This window comes from Molossus molossus, unplaced genomic scaffold (genome assembly GCF_014108415.1).
Source record: "Molossus molossus isolate mMolMol1 unplaced genomic scaffold, mMolMol1.p scaffold_m16_p_11, whole genome shotgun sequence".
In the NCBI taxonomy this organism is placed as follows: Eukaryota; Metazoa; Chordata; class Mammalia; order Chiroptera; family Molossidae; genus Molossus; species Molossus molossus.
Genome location: NW_023425346.1, coordinates 104,542,430 through 104,555,695, shown reverse-complemented (window position 1 = coordinate 104,555,695; position 13,266 = coordinate 104,542,430). Strand labels below are relative to the sequence as shown.

General features: G+C 52.4%; 1 long non-coding RNA gene across 2 annotated transcripts; it reads right to left on the bottom strand.

The window, feature by feature from the left end:
- Nucleotides 1–9,812: 9,812 nt before the first annotated feature.
- LOC118625840 lies at nt 9,813–11,621 on the bottom strand. Of its 2 annotated transcripts, none has more exons than XR_004958732.1 (3): nt 11,598–11,621; nt 11,013–11,377; nt 9,813–10,356 (listed from the first exon to the last, which is right to left on the bottom strand). It is a non-coding gene; the product is annotated as an uncharacterized LOC118625840 (long non-coding RNA). The 2 variants fall into 2 exon arrangements; XR_004958731.1 differs by having other exon boundaries at nt 11,483–11,614.
- Between the last annotated feature and the right edge of the window lie 1,645 nt (nt 11,622–13,266).

The following is a 13,266-nucleotide window of genomic DNA, read 5'->3' as shown; positions in this document are numbered from 1 at the left end:
TAATGAAGCCACAAGGTCCAGGCCCCATGGGGGAAAATGTGTCAGCAGAAGAAAAACTGCCAAGGAACCCTAGTGCCCTGTGAAATCATCAAATATTTATCTGGTCCCAGGTATATCTTTAACAATCCCATTAACACCCAGAGCCCCCTTTGAATGCCTCAGAGCTCAGGGGAAGACTTTGCTCCCCAGACAAATGCTCTGAACTTCTGAACCTGGGTGTTGATTTATTCAGCCTGGATTTTCTTTGTTAATTTTGCAAAACAGAAGTCACAGTTGGAGCAGGAACAGTCATCAGTATCACATCCCCCCCAACGGTAGGGGGGAAGAACCCCTGTCATAGATTTTATTTAAGTTCTTTTTTCTTTTCTTTCATTTATTTATTTATTTATTTTTTGTAAAGAACTTTAGGCCCAAAGGGATTCTGAAGTTCTTACACAGTGCCAGGCACACATTAAGGGTAGAAAAAAATATCTTTTTGATAATGTCTTTTCCTGAGGTGAGTGTAGCCAACATTATTACTGATGGCATTAAAATCTGCATTCTTGTCTAGAAGTACGTGGCTGAAGCTCTGTCCAGGAGGGTGCTTGAACCTAAAGTGTGTTCCCCACTGCATTCCCCTCTGCTGCCCTGTTTAGGAAAATAACCACAAAGCAACCACCTCAACTTTCACTTGTAAAACCACGCCCACGGGCTGTGCTCCCCAGACTGAAGCTAGCTTGGCTTTGTGGCTTTTCAGGGTGTCCGAGGACAGTCCTCTCCCTCCTGAGCTAAAACTTCGAGATTCTTTTTATACTTTTACTAAAAATAAGAGCCGACAGCCAAACGCAGGCAGGAGGGCTGGGAGGTCAAAGTCTCCTGGAGCTGCAGGCCTCCTGGTGGAGAAAGCCCTTAACAAAAGCAATATTTTGTTTAGCTCCGTCTTCAGGGAGCTGAGGGCACACCTGCTCCCCGGGGCTCGCTCGCAGAGGGGGTCTGCTCACAGGAGGCCCCTGTCCCTCCCGAATCCAGAGGCCCCGGAAAGTCCGCCCGCAGGCTCCCGGGGCAGGCGGGGTGCAGATCCCTCCGCACACGCAGGGTGTAGGGAGGCTGGGAGAAGGCTCGCGTGCAGCGGCTGGGGTGCTATTTTCTTGTCCTGGGGGACCCTGCCTCCGAGCCTGATGGAAATGTGCCCACCGCCGCCACGCAGAGGCCTCGTCTGTGACACTGACCGCCGGCCTGTGTCCGTTCCCGCGCACTTGGCGTCCGCGCCTTGGAGAGCGCGTCTGTCCTTGGGCAGGTCGGTGCGGGCGGCCCGGGCGGGGTGCATCTGCCGGGGGAGCGCGCGCTCTCCAAAAGAAACGCGCATTGACGAGAGGTCCGCAACAGGATGCACTGCTAACCCTGGAGGAAGGAACATGCAAAGCCGTTGTAAAAACAGAACCCAGTTCAGTTCCTTCGCTGTGGGGCCCTCCCTCCCCGGGGGCCGCCTGCTGGGTGCAGGGAGCGCCTGAGCCGGACGCGCAGCAGCGGGGGGAGCCGCTCGGCCCTGCGCCCTGGGAGGCGGCCTGCAGCACCCGGGCCGCTTCGGCCGGGGTGTCCCCACCCCAGCCGCCCGGAACCCAGCCCTGGGGGCAATGAGAGGGGAAGTAAGCGTTGCTCTTTAAGGGTGCAAGATGCCATCGCCCCAGGACCTGGCATGTCTCTGGGACGGTTGGGCACTCTACCCCAGCTTTTGGATGCATTGCACTTGTGGGGAGGGTCGCACCCCTGGTTAGCTCAGGAGGCGTGAGCTTGGCCACCCCGTAGGAAACTCTTCGAAGGCAGAGGCCGCTGACCCAGCCCACTGGGCACTCGCTCCCCGCTCCCTGCGGCCTCTGCGGGCGCTGGACCTTAGCGTGAGGGCGGAGGGTTTCCAGCCGGGCCCCGCGGTCTGTGAGCCGCCTGGGATTTGAGGCGCAGGCTGCCCCACCCATCAGATCTGCGTGCAGGCTGCCGCCTGGCTCAGCCCCTGCCCAAACCCCGCCTCCCCTGGAGAGGCTCTGGGACCCTGGAGGGCCTGGACCAGCGGCCAGTCTGCGGCGTTTAGTGAGCGGTTGGAACGAGGCAGCGTGGATGCTGGTGTGACCCAGACCCTCAGCTGCAGGGCTAGCTGGGGGGCTGCAGACGACTCTGCCCCAGCAAGCTGGAGAGTATCACACAGGGCATTTCGGACCCTGGAGCCCTGCCCGGGGAGGAGCTTCAGCATCCAGAGGCTGGGCCTAGTGGGAGGCGGCTCAGCTGGGACTGGACCTCCCGCTGAATGAGGGACACCTGGCTGCTCTTCCCCCAGGTCCCAGGAGTACAGAGCCCTGAGCCCAAGGGCCGGGGCTCTGTCCAGACAGGTCTGCCTTGGAACCCCAGCTCACACACCATGTGTCCCTAGGCGGCTTAGCCTTCCTAAATATTCGGCTCTTATCTTTACAAAAATTATAATAGAACCTTCTATTCTTGCCAGAGGCTGCTTAGGAGTAAATGAAAGGGTGCCCGTCAGAGGCACCTGGCAGGTCCCAGCAAGGCCCCAGCAAGGCCCCACCCCTGGCCCCAGCCAAACCCCGGTGACACAGAGCATTTTCTCAGGGGCACAAAAGATACATCCCTCAGGGCTGGCGACCTCTGACGGCCCCTTGGACAGGTTTGCAAGGTTTGGGCACATCCCTGAGTCTGAGTGCTGACTCTGGTCTCTCTGCTGTGTTTCGTCTACATTCTCTCACTGAATTGTCACAGCTGCCGTACAAGATGCACTCCTCCCCGGTGGACCTGTGACTGAGGGGTAAGCCCAGGGAGAGTGGGCCCCCTGCCCAAGGGTACTGCTGGCGGGGGGAGGGGGAGCCGCTCGGGTTCTCTGGCCTTCAGAGCTCACAGGGTCACTTTGTGCCACGGAGAGACACGCTCGTAAAGGAGGAAGAAAAGCCGTCGTGACAACCTATCAGTCTTAAGTTGGGTTCCCTAAAAGCACACCCTTGGATGAGAATTCGGGGGCAATCGATTTAGGAAGGAAGCGCTCCCGGGAGAAATGTACAAGGCATGGGGGAAGACAGCTGGAGGTACCTTCTGCTAAGTCTCAGCTGCAGCCTGACCGCCCCCCTCGACTCTCTGAGCCCGAACCCGCCCTGAGTTTGCCCCCAACCCCAGGCGTGGGAGCTGGATCCTTCAACCGCTGGACCAGGGCTGCTGGGGGTGAGGAAGGGGGACTGTAACCCCCAGATACTTCCTATTCCCAACCTGTGTGGGCAGAGGTGCTCTAGTAACCCAAGGTCAGTCTCTCAAAGACTCATTCCTGTCACAAGTCTGGGCAGTGAACCCACATTAAATGCCCGAGAGGGACATAGAAATATGAGCAGTTGGGATCTGGAAGCCGCACCTGGCATCTATTATATTAGTGTTGATCCAAATAAGAGAATACATACTCTCTTAGTGATACGCAGACCAACTTGTTTCTACCTCAGGACCTTTGCACCTGACATTGTCTCTTCCTGGAATGCTCTTCCCCATGACTGTTAAATGGCTACCTCCTCTTATTCTGATGCAGGCTTAACTATAATTTCTTTAGAAAAATCTTTTCTCACTGCTAGTCGAAGTATCCCCCCAGCCCAGTTATTCCCTTGTTACCCGATATTTTTTGTTTTTCGTAGCCCTGATCTCCATCCAAAGTCATCAGCCTACTGTTGATCTTCTCCCCACTAGAGCGTAAGTCCTCAAGGGCAGGGGTGCTGTTATTTTGTTCACTGCTGCTTCCCATTGTGACCCCCAGCTCTGGGGCACGGTAGATTCTCACCAACATTAGCTGAATGAATGAACTCAGATGAATCTTATTTTTTTTTTTTTTTTTTTTTATCCTCACCCGAGGACATTTTTCCATTTTTTGCACAGATAGAGCGGGAGGGAGAGAGAGGAAGAGAGAGAGAGAGGGAAACATCGATATGAAAGGAACACATCGAGTGGCTGCCACCCGCACGACCAACCAGGGCCAGGGACAAACTGCAACCGAGGTACGTGCCCTTAGCGGGAACCGAACCTGGGTCTCTCCGGACTGCAGGCGGATGCTCTAACCACTGAGCCAAACCGGCCAGGGCAGATGAATCTTATTTTTGAATCAGGGCTTTTGTCCTCCTCATAGTCCACTCGCCTTCTGCCTCATAGGAATGGGGGTTGGGGGAGAAAGTAAAGGACCCACGTCAAATGTTTTAGGAAAATGGAAAACCGTACACCTTAAACGTGGCAGAGGACTGGAAAAGGTACTTCACAAGAACGGGATACCCCGACGATCAGTAGTCGTGAAAAGTGGACGACGTCCTTCATTATTGGAAAAATGAAATGAGAACCCCAATGCCACACGCCTGGACAGCCACCGGAAAGGCTGAAATGCACACTGCCAGGGGTCACAAGGCTGTGGAGCCCCAGAGTTCTCCCACACCAGTGGCGAAGGACCGCCGTTCTTTCCTCTGTTACACTTCCAGTGCAGACCCCACACGGTCCCTCTGAGCACGGCTAGCGGAGCGCCTGCGCTGTGCCTCGGCTTGCTGTCTGCACTGACGCACCCCTCAGACGCGGCTGCGGACCCCATGTCTGTTCCTCACCACCCTCATCTCCATACACGTTTCCAGAAGCTCACTCCGTTTCTGGACCTACCTCCCTGCAGGCCAGCCGCAACAGCTCCCGGCCCGCGCTTTGGGTGGCCCTGCTGCACCCTGACAGTGAGCGTAAATTAGCACAAGCACATTGGCGGCATTCACTGAAGTTAAACATACACCTACTCTATGACCCAGAAATGTCATTGCAAGGCATATACCCGACTTAAAGGTGTAATAGTGCACACACAAAAATATGCAAGAATGTTTATTACATGACTATTTATAAGAACGCCAAACTGGAAATTACCCAACATGAGCGGAAAAAAAAATATTACAGACCAAGATCTCTCATGAATATAGACATAAAAATATTTTTAAAAAGCAAATAAAATACAATATATATCATGACTAAGTGGGAGTTATCCTTGAAATGCAAGGCTGGTTTAACATTTAAAAATCAACATAAGTCCGGCGATGTGGCTCAGTGGTTGAGCATTGACCCATGTACCAACAGGTCGCCCGTTCAATTCCCGGTCAGGGCACATGCCCAGGTTGTGGGCACGATTCCCAGTGGGGGGCATGCAGGAGGCGGCCAATCGATGTTCTCTCTCATCGATGTTTCTCTCTCTCCCCCTCTTCCTTCCTCTCTCTCTCAAGTCAACAAAGGAAAAAACATTTTTTTTTAAATCAACAAAAGTTACTAACTAAGAAAATAAAGTATTTGAAAAAAAATTCAAAATCAATTTGTGTTAACAAATGTCAATCTAAAAACAGAATGATTCTCATTTTATTTCATTCCTCAATTTGATACAGGACGTGTCCGAAACCTTAAAGCTAACATTCTACTTAACGGTGAAATCTGAACACTTCTAAGATCGAGAACAAGGCAGGGATTTCCATTTTATCACTTCCTCTCACCATCTTCCCGGACATCCTAACTAGTGCTAACAAAGCAGAAAAAAAGAAATACGGGCATGTAGGTTGGAAAGAGAGATGCAAAACCACTTTTATTAGCAGTTAACATGATTGTTTACGCAGAAAATCCTGGTGAATCGACAAAACAACTTTAAGAACTAATTGGTGATCTTAGAAAGCTCACAGAATGCAAAGCCAAAATACAAAAGGCCATTGTATTTGTATCAACAATAAACAATTAGAAAATAAAATTTTAAAATTTCATTAAGTAACAACAAAACTCGTAAAATACATAGGAATAAATTCAGCAAAAGGCACATGAGACCGCCACAGAAATAGCCCTGAGAGAAATGAAGGAAGGCCTAAGTAAACGGAAGGCATGCCTCATGTATGGATTGGGAGATGCAATATCGGTGCTATGTCCATGTTCCCAAATCGATGCATAGATTTAATGTAGCCCGAATCAAACTTCTAGATGGTTCTTTTGTAGAAATTGGCAAGTTAATTTTCAAATTTTTATAGAAACTCAGAAGACCGAAAAATAGCTAAAACTATTTTGAAATGGAGGCATATTGGAGGACTCACACTTTGTGATTTCATGACTTCCTGTGAAAGCATGGTAATCAATTTAGTGTGGTATCGGCATGGTAAACAGAGTGAGGGAACAAAAGAGTCCAAAAATACACTCATACATGTACAGGCAATTGATATTCAACAAAGGCATGGTAGCAATTAGCAATATTTAAGAACAATTCTACTACTCTTTCATGGTAGAAATCAAATAATGGTTGTCTATAGAATGGGGTTCACTGGGATGATGACAATGTTCTGCATCTTGATTGGACTAGGGTCTCCGTGGGTGTATATATTTATCAAATCTCATCACACTGTACACTTAGATGGGTGCTCTTTCTTCAATTTTACCTCAAAAGAAGTTGTTGAATAGACGCATAGAGTAAGATCATCCTTTTACAACTTTAAAGCACTCGAGCAAAAGAACACATTGTTTGTGGAACTACACGTAAAGCCTACGACGCCCCGAGAAAGGCTGCCCACCAACTTGACGACAGCTGTTGCCTCTGAAGGGAGAGAGGTCTGGGGTCGAGTGGGATACGCAGAGGCATCTCCACCATCTCCGGGATATTTTTGTTCCTTTAGGTAGAATGTTCACATTCGGTAGAGCTCATTGGTGGCACATGGATATGCTTTCCATGACTTGCTATTCTCTGTGTTTGCAGTGTTTCATTTTGGCCTGTACATTTTAAGAAGAGGACAAGAAACGTGAATAAAAGTTCTGGGTGAAGTGATGCTTTCTTGACTTTCACTCCATTGTCAAGTCTGACACAGAGAGAACGTTTTCTGATCTCTGAGCGAGTCCAGGAACCTGCTGTCACGAGAGTGTATCAAAGCCTGATGGGCCGCGAGGGTCGCAGGTCACGCCTGAGCCCCGTTTCCCTGGAACCTGACGACGGGCTGCAGCATTGTCACTTCACTGTCCTCAAGCTTCAGTGTACGGGTTTTAGCTTCAAACGCCCAGCCCGAGTCAGCGGGGAAAGATCTAAACTTGAAGACAGAGAAGAAATATCTGAGTATATCCTGTACATTTATTTCAGCGGACATGGAGCTTAAGATGACAGATTTTATAAATGCTAATAGAGTTATATATTTTAATTTCCACTTATGTTGGGAAAGACCTCTAAAGAGCTTAAAAACATCTGAGTTCAAATTAATAAGGGAGACCCTTCCTCCCTCCCTCCCTCCCTCCCTCCCTCCCTCCCTCCCTCCCTTCCTTCCTTCCTTCTTTCCTTCCTTCCTTCCTTCTTTCCTGTTCAGAAAGAAAAAGGAATAAATGGGGTAGAGCAAGATCTCACTTTCAAACTATATATATATATATTTTTTTTTTTTTTTTAAATTACCAATACATTTCCAGAGTTTCTACTTAAAGTTATGCTAGCTTCTACAGAAAACCTGCCCCAAAGACACGAGCCAATGATGCTTCTGCCTCTTTTTTCTTTTAAAGTCAGGATGTTCTTTGTTGGTAATCGCCAGACACCCAACTTGAACTAGTTTAAGCACAAGGGAGAACTGTGTTGGCTTAACTCACCAAACCAAGGTGAGGAGGGCCAGGAGCCGGCCTCGGGTGGCAGGAACCAGGGACGCTGACGGCATCAGGACTTCCTCTGGGTTTCCCAGGCCCGCCTCTCTCCGTCCTGGACGTCTTCCCTCTGGGTGGGAAGCAGGCCGGAAGGCCGCTCCCCGGGTCCTTACCGCCTTTGCTTCATCTCCAGGTGCGAAGAGACTCCTCTTTCTAGCACCAGCTTGACAGGTCCCATTGCTGACATAGATCAGGAGTGACTCAAGGTCGACCGCTGTGGCCAACAAGACGGGCAGTTAGGAGTGACCCGGTCCTGCTCCACTGTGCACACCTGGAACAGGTTTTGGGGAGACACTGCCCAGTCTTGGGGAGAGACACGGAGGTGCCCTCATGCCCGAGCCTGGTACAGTGAAGGGTTCCGGACTGCCAGGGAGGCTGTAAGGTCGTGCAGTTCACGGGAGTCAGAAGAGGTGGGAAAGAAGCAAAGCAGAAGGTCCCCGTTCGTGTATCTAAAGAACTGTCAGGTGGCAGACATACATACTTATCTCCAGAACCAGAACCATGGAAGAAGCTGCCCCCACATGCAGAAGGACCACATCAGACAGTACTTAGCTGCCTTGACACAGATGTCTCACAGCCTAGCAACCACTCAATGGGACCTGAGGGTTGGAGATTCGATAGGACCTTTACGTCCCTTTCAAACTTGACATTCAGTGAAACCCAACTGTGATGTCCATACATGTATTGCCTCTCGGCTCCTAACTCAGTCTTTTTGCCTGTTCTGTAAAAATGGACGTGACTCTTTTAAATATGTTTCCTTTGCCAGTTGGCATGATGTTCAGCTTCGTCAGTGGAGGGGGCCAGAGAGAAACAGAAGGAGGAAGTGTCTAGTTCCCTCAGTTCATGGCACCAGCAGCTGTCAGTGCTGCCCCAGAACCACTGGGTGGGATTTCTGTGCAAAACCTGGACGCCCTCTGATGAGACATCTCACTAAGAACAGCTTTTTCTGGTACTGTAAGGACCGAGTTCTGGTAAGGCCTGACAGTGCGTTACTGTGGCAGCATCTGTGCCACAGGAAGCCCTGCTGGGCCCTCCTCAGTGCAGTCCAGGTCTCAGCCCTGGGGTCATGGCTGTTCCCTGGTCTGCCAATCCTGTCTTCTGTAGAGTTTTCTTTACTTCTTACTCACCATCCCTCCTTCTCCAACCCTCTGTTATAGGTAATAATTCTTTACATTAAGCCTCCCCTGTTCAAGTTACTAGGAGATTTCTCTCTCTGGTCTGGATCCTGACCCATACCCCCCACCCCCATTACTCATGAAGCCTCTGCTTCCTCCCACTAAGAGTCTACCGATCCCTTGTGGGCGCAGAAATCTTTGTGTGATCTTGTCACCATGGGGAATTGTAACACGCCCCACCATTCTTTGACGTTGTTTCTGTAAATGCTGCCTCTGACTAATATGTAGCTTGCAGAGAAACAGCATGTTTGTGTAAGGATCCTAGGAACCAGCAATAGAAGATGCAGACTCTGACCTTCAGTCATCCCAGCTCTGGGAGAATTGCTGATGTTCAACCATAAAACCAGGATGACGGAAATCAGGATGACGAAACCAGGATGATGTATACCAGACCATCACATGACCGGCTTCGACATCCCTACCAGGATGCACTGTGCTGGTCTGCGTGTAGAGAACTTCTCACCCCTCTGCTTGATTTCTTGGTCCTGCTTCCCCTCTCCCTCCGTATGAAAACCTCTGCCTGCACTGAGATGCTGAGATGGGCTATGAACCAGAGGCCCCATCTTCTCAGGCGATCAGCACGTGAATAAATGTATTTCCTTTGTCACCAGCACCTGTCTCGCAAGTTTGGCTCTCCTGGTGGCAGGCCAAACCTTGGTTTGGTTAAAATCTGTGGGTGCAAACCTCGATCATGCTTCAAGCTAGGTATGCAAAACATGCAAGGGATTAATAACCCTTCAAGGGCGGGAGAACGTGTCTGACTCACCTGCTTTCCCAGAATGGAGGAAGGGACGGGGGCAGGTATCAGAATCACCTGGGAGCTTTTTCAAGCTACACTTTCCATCTTGAGATTAAGTTCCACAGAAGATTAAGTCCACCCCGGACTTCCAGCTGTGGGTCACCATAGCTCCTTAGGACACTGTCCTGCCCCTCAGCAATGAAAACACCTGTGAGCCTCTGTCCTGGCCCCTACTCAGCAGTGGGGCAGACAAAGGTGGGAACACAGCCCTGTGCAAATGGAGTAACAAGACAGGACAAATTTCCCAAAATGATTGGAATAATGAGTGGAGATGAAATAATTAAAATAACACCAAAGAAAACACGTTCTGAAGTCAGAGTTTTTTTGAGACACTTCCCCCTCCCGTTACTGTATCAGATGCTTATGAAACAAACTGCCTCACTGCACAAACCCAGTGTCATCCAGTTCAAAACTGCTCTGAACACGGCTTTCTGAGGGCTCCCACAGTACAGAACCGGTCCCTCGGGGCTCTGACCACCCGTGTGTCATGGGCTGGCCACAGAAAGCATTCCAGCCATGTGCAGTGGACGAGGACTTGCCTTCCTGCCTCAGATTTTCACCAGATGCTCCTCTATCTGAGCCTCCGTTGATTGAACTTGTGATTCTGTGCCAAACAACCGATCATTTTCTAGTCCAGCCGTCTCCGTGACCGTGACTCCCGGGAATATGTTTTCTGGCTTGTTGTTCTTGGCTTCTCGATGTCTGGGTCTTTTCTGCAGAGAACTGTAAACATACATGGACCTGACGTCACCAGTGCTACCTTTAGGTGGAAGATGTACAGGGGCCGAGCCTGATGGCTCTCTGCTTCAGATCCATACTCCGCCCTCCTCCACCGGCCCTTTGCCCAGAGGCTGACCCAGGGGACACGTTCACGGGCTCCTGGGTGCTCTGGCTCCTGTGGGATTCGGAGCAGAGGTTACTCTGCTGTCCCACCCTCATGCCCAGGGACGGCAGAGCCACTCACACCAGGCAGTTCTGTCTCCTTCTCCACAGAGGTAGAGCTGACGCAGTTTGGTGTCCCCTTTACAAAAAAGAACACGAAGCCCAGCCAGTGTGGCTCAGTGGATTGAGCATCGTCCCATGCACCAAGGGGTCACTGGTTCGATTTCTGGTCAGGACACAGGCCTGGGTTTTGGGTTTGATCCCCAGCAGGAGGTGTGCAGGAGGCAGTCAATAAATGTTGATGTTTCCTCTCATCAGTGTTTCTATCTCCCTCTCTTTCTCCCTTCCTCTCTCTCGACAATCAATAAAAAATCATATTTTTTTTAAAAGAATACAGAATTATGTAAAGAAAACACCTGTGCCACTCGAAACCCCCAAGTCTGGGGAAAGGTGGCAAAGGGGAACTTGACATCAGAGTGGGAAGAGGAAGTGTTTACCTGGTGTGCTACTTGCTCAGCTGTTCCCATGGAGCACCCGCGCACCTGCCGGCGTCACCCCGCTCTGCCAGGTTCCCCTCACGCCCGGCTTGTACGTCCACCCTCTGAAGACCAGCAAGCCTGTTCGATGGTGTCACCCAGCTGATGCATGTCATTCTCCCACAATAGCAGACAGTTACTGCTTTTTCCAAACAACATTACCCCCTCAAACACATCCCCACAAAGGAGACGTTTGGGCTCACTGCAGCGTTTCACCCCCGCGAGGAAGGAGCGGAAGAAAACAGCGAAACCTCCACGGTGCTTGTCCTTGGGTGACGGGGCTACTTCCCTTGGTCTGATTTCACTCATTTTCTCCATCGTTTACCCTGTAAATTAGAAACAAGTGGCGTGAACTATCGATAGACCAGTGCCAGGTAGGTGGCAACACATGCCCCCTCCCCAGCGTTTGTCCCCTCCTGCCCCTCACACACCTGAGGACTCGTGCACAAGCCCTGGTCCAGAGCCGCCCACCAGGACGGTCTCCTCCTTTCCCGAACCCCCTTTCAGGGTTTCACCACACTCGTTTCCATCTTAAAAAAGCGTTACCATTTCACCCTGGAAAGTCCCCTGGGTCCCCACGAAGATGTAAATACTGTGAGTCAGGGATGGGACAGGAAATGAGCTGACGTTTCCGCCAGGGGAAGAGACCGCGCTTCAGTTACTAACTGGCGATAAAAGGGAAAGTGTGGTACTGAGGAGCCAGGCCAGAGACCAGCACCGGGTCCGGTCCCGGGGAGGGGGACCAAGCTGGCCCTCTGAGCCGCAGCCTGGGCCCCTGCTCTGCTGGGACAGGACTGGCTGGCGGGTCCCGGCAGCGGCAAGAATCGGAGCAGCATGGGCAGGGGACCCAGCGGCCAGGACTGGGGGGCTGGGCAGGGCTGGGCTGAGGCAGAAATCAAGGCGGGGGCCTAGCAATGAGAGGAACCTTAGTTCACGCAGCCCAAGGAGTTTGCAAATTCTCCGCGTGCCATTTCAAAGCCTCCTTCCTTCTGCGGATTCGTTGGTGGGGCAGAAACAGGAGACAGTCCACACGGCCTGTTTTGACCTTGGCATCAGTTAGCATGTGGATCGCCAGGCACCTGGGTCCCGTTCTCCCGCAGTGACAATGGGCTCTGGGGGTGGCTGGCAGGGTGGTCCCCTCCCCATCCTAAGCTGCTGTGCCCCAGAGGTTCGCAGGGAAATGTTCCTTCCCGGGGCCACACTGCTGGCCTTGGAGACACACCTTCAGCTCAAAGCCGGCAGTGGGGCCCTGGGTGCCTGAGCGAAGACCTCCCCTGGCTGACGGGGTGGGGCAGCGGCTCTGGGGCCCCGAGTGCCGGAGGCCGGAGGAGAAGCAGGGACCCGGTCACGCAGCCCCCAGGCGGCAGGTGAGACGCAGAGGCGGGAGGTGCCCTGCGGATGGAGGGCAGGGGACAGACTCACCTACAGAGCTGAGGGAGGCCCGGACCAAGGAGGGGACTCCCGTGGGAAAAAAGACAGCGTCTCCGAGACAAGGACTTGAGTGCAAGGCGGAGGCTTAGCGATGAGACACCAGGAGCAGGGCCCCAGGCTTTCCAGTCGAGGCGGAGAACAGGTGCAGTCACTGCGGCCACCCAGGGGGACAGCCGGGTCGGGGGGGACGCAGCGTGTCGAGCGGTTTTATTACTAATAGAACAAATGCCGCGGTAACAAGTAAACACTCATTGAGCATCTGCTCTTTAATAGAGACGCTGCCTGTATCTCCCTGAGCCCCGGGACAGCCCCGCAGAGTGTCCGTGTATATTAGCACATCTACCGGGCAGAGAGCGGCTGCGGCTGGGTCCCCGCCTCGCCCAGCTGGTGGGTGCCGGTCAGCCTCGGCCTGGCTCGGAGAGAGGCCGCCCTGCCCGGAGCCAGTGGGCCGCGCCTGGACAAAGCAGAGCGCTGACCGGGCAGGACTTTCCTCCGGGGGCGAGGCCGTCAGTCAACACGGGCTTGATTGCCCGGTGACAGGCAGAATGTTGACACACCAGTCCTCAGTCAGCGGCTGGAAACTGAGACTGTGTCTTGAACCCGGCTCTGCGGGTCAACACGCTGGCCTGGCAGATGTGTGGGCAGCAGGGTGCCCGACCGGCCCCCGACCCCCTGCCGGGACCTCATCTGGCAAAGCAGCTCTGCGGCACTCTGGGCCCAGGGGACCCCAGATGTGGGCACCGGCAAGGACCTCACTGGCTTCCCCACAGCCCGCAGGCTGCAT